Here is a 3805-nt window from a genome sequence, read left to right as displayed (position 1 = left end):
AATAAGCTAATAAATACTACTGTAGGATAGTACTTGTAGACACAAGTACTGTACTATTGTACAGTGGAGTTATTTACTGCACTGCAACACACATGTAAATGCTAATGGGGTTGGGTGGGGCATGAGTATGCTTTAGTGCAGGGGCTGCATGCCAGCGAGCCCCACACTGAAGCACCCTCGTGCCCCAATCAGCCCAGAGCACCCCTGGGTCAGAGAGGCTGGGTTGGCAGGTTGACTCCCCAGACTCCCTATCAGTCTGGGCTGCTCTGATCCAATGCAACCTGCTGTGGTCCCAGGGGCACATGTAAAAGTGGTGCTTGAGATCAATAAACTCCAGCATGAACTTTACCAGAGTTTATTCACTCAAATAATTGCATGTGTAGATGTGCCCTGTGTAAGGGCAGCAAAATGTTCCCTGGAGGCCACGCATTCACTTTACTGGGTGCTACTTTTTTCCAATAGTCATCCATTTTTAATAGCTACTGCAGAAAGAGAAGCAGAGTTATGCCCCTCCTACAACCTTTGAAAGAGCTGTAGCTGTATTTGGCTCTTACCAAGAAAAAACACACTGTATCTGAATCAAAAAAAGACACCTCGCTTAGTTGTATTCAGTGGCAACACATAGGGGGTGCACCCCCTGAGAGCACTGGTGGACCCCCTCACAGCCAACATTCCCTACTTAGGTGACGGAGAGGGGGAACAGGCGGGATGAATGAAATGAAGATGAAATGAAAAGAAGAGCACACACCAAATGCAGCAACTTCCTCAGCCTGATGAAGGGTTTTTAAACCCAAAAGCTTGCTTAAATATATATATTTTTCCAACTATTCAAGTTGGTCTAATAAAAGATATCAGACTCACCCAAAGAACCTAGTCTACCTATGTCCTTAGACCAACATGGCTAAAATCTACACCCCTGGAACATATATAATATATTTACCTAGTTTTCAGATGTTACTCTATGAAGTTCTGTGGCCTTCAGTCTTAAGCTATATTGTATGAATTTTTGTGGTACAAGAAGAAACTGGTCTTCCAATTGATTGTCACTGGATTTTTATAGGCCATGACATTTTGAACACTTTAGATCGTCATCCTTATTGGATTCTACTGTACTCTTGTCTTCAACTGGATTCACTACATATTATCAGCAAAATGAATTATTTTCCTTTGCGAGAATAGGTGGTATTACATTACTCAGTAAACTAACATTAATAGAATGCAAAGGAAGGGACAATGGACAGGTATTTTTCACCAGAAAAGAATGCTATGGTCAAACAGCATTAGGAAAATGATTTCTTTTGTAGAGGACAAAGGCAGTAATCTCTGCTAGCTTTTAGATTATGCAGTAGCTGAATGAGTTCAAAAATAGTTATCCCACTTCTGGAAACCCCCATTGAAAGTATATTGTCTTCTTCTCTGCCTTGTTTAGCTATTATTTGGTAGTGCACAAACTGCTCATAAAAGTTATAGTTCATGCTGTTGATAAGGTAGAATTAAATTTTCCACAACTCTGATGAATATGACAAATCAAGAAATTTTCTTTCTCCATATACTGCAGCTCCCTCTTTCTTTCTATGGTTCACCCAGTCTCCCCCTGCAAAAGGAAAAGGCTGTTATGAAAAACAACTTATTAACAACTTAATAGTTACATTTTATCTTTGGCAGAAATTCTGCTGCAAAGAAAAATACAAGACAGGAATCTAATAAAAGTGATCCCATGAAGCTCTTTTGGGAAACACTTATATGTGATTACTAGTGAATTGACCATTAAAAATGATGGTGGAGGGGGGAGCTTGCCCTGCCATCCCCTGCATCCCCCTGCGCCAGCACCCCATGCTGCCTCTGGCACCACTGGCCTACCCCCACTTCGCCCCCCAACTCAGTCCCCTCCGTCTCTGCCATCATGGTATTGCTCCACACTCTGATTGGCTGTTTCGCTAACCAATCAGAGTGCTCCAAGAGCATTATGGACAGACAGACAAACAAATGGACTAAACCCTTTATCATATAAGATACTGATGCTGAAGCACTATCAGCAGTATCTTGCAGATACTGAAGCACACTGTGAGGGTACAAATGATGATGATTTGGTAATGGCCAAGACTTAGGTAGAATATAGTCTAGCAAACCAGAGAATGGGACTATGTAGTTTAACTTGGAACTCTGTTTTGTGGCTTTCCTGGGGTTCATTTGTTGCCTGAGATCTAAGGGCCTAATCCCAAGTCAATTCAGTTCAAAAGCTACATTTCTGTGTTTTGATTAACTGGTGTGGGAATGATCACAAAATTGTATTAAGACTAAGACATTCAGATACTGTTAAAATAGCGATATTGTCCAAAATACTCTTGTGGATTTTTATTATGTAAAAATAAAGTATGCACTAATTCATTTTAATTTCATTTCTCATTGGTTTCATATTATTGTATTTGTATACTTATATTTAAAGAGAGAGATTGTATATACACACACACACACAGATAAATGTGGTTTATATAATATAATCCAAATAGCAGTAAAGTGCTGACACACATACTTTTAACTATAAGTATACGAATACTATAATATTCATTACATGATGAATGTGGACACACACACATACACTGACATGCAAAGTATATAATTGAATAATATAATGAAATCCAAAAAGAGGTAAAGTAATCATTCCAACCGAAACTCAGCACATATATTTTGATTCCTCTCTCTTTCCCCTGCAGACATAAGGTTGATAAGAAACAATTTCCCGTCCCTAAAAGCACAGAAAGGGAAAGCATGAAAGAGAAGTTGGGTTTGTTTGTCTGTTTTACCTTGTTTTTCTTTCCCAGCCTTTCTGCTTCCACTGTGGCCAAAACCAGGAAGAAAAGACATGTTCCAAGTGAAGAAAAAATGAGAGATCTGATTTTTTTTTTCAGACACTCAAAAAGATTTAGAATTGCTCCAGTATGAGAGCTGTTTTAAGGTATGTAGACAATTTAGGCAAGATAGAATGGGAATTGCACTATGCCAGAAAACAAGTAACTAACTTATGTAATAAGTAATCAGCTAAGTTGATGTCTGTTCTGTTGAAAATAAAACGTGTTCACTGATTCCCTGCAGGCTTACAACAGCATGGACATGAATAAGTACAGAGAAGAAACAATAAACTGGCTAGTATTATAAATTTATCTTTTCTCTTCTCTTTCTCCTCCTCCTCATTCTGCCTTACCCCCTCCTACATTCCTCCCTTCTCCCCGCTCCCCCCCATGCTCCACACGTACACATTAGGACAAAAAATATCTGAGAAGTGGAAGAAGGGTAGTCAATAAAATACCTTATTTTAAAAGAATAGGCAAGAATGTTTATTGTCTGTTTTTTAAATGGAAATGCAATCTCCCAGATTGTACATTATATGAAATTTTCATCCACTCATATAGCAGTCATTTCACATCTCATCTCTTCTGAGAAGGAGATGGAAAAATAGTTATCACTTTTTAAAAAATCTACAAAGAACCCTAGGTGAATTGCACATTTACAGTACATGATTATCAATCCCGTCATTTTCAGAAGATTGACTCTCAGCAGTCGTCTTGTGCTTTTCTCATTTCAGGAGCGCAGACACATTGTTTCATGATTACTACCACATTCAAAGAACTGGTATTTCAGTAAATCTTATTATAGTTCACCCCTCAAAGTCCAAAGAAATGGGAACCTAGGGCAAAAAAAAAAAAAAAGAAAAGTTTTGTTCTCCAAAACCAATATTCAGAAACAAAGGAAAAAAGAGCTGCTTCAAACATATTTTATTTCCAGTATCTATGTTTAAAAAACACCT

Source organism: Alligator sinensis, unplaced genomic scaffold (genome assembly GCF_000455745.1).
Source record: "Alligator sinensis unplaced genomic scaffold, ASM45574v1 scaffold614_1, whole genome shotgun sequence".
NCBI lineage: Eukaryota > Metazoa > Chordata > Crocodylia > Alligatoridae > Alligator > Alligator sinensis.
The sequence above is the reverse complement of the archived record's forward strand: the minus strand, read 5'-3'. Positions refer to the sequence as shown.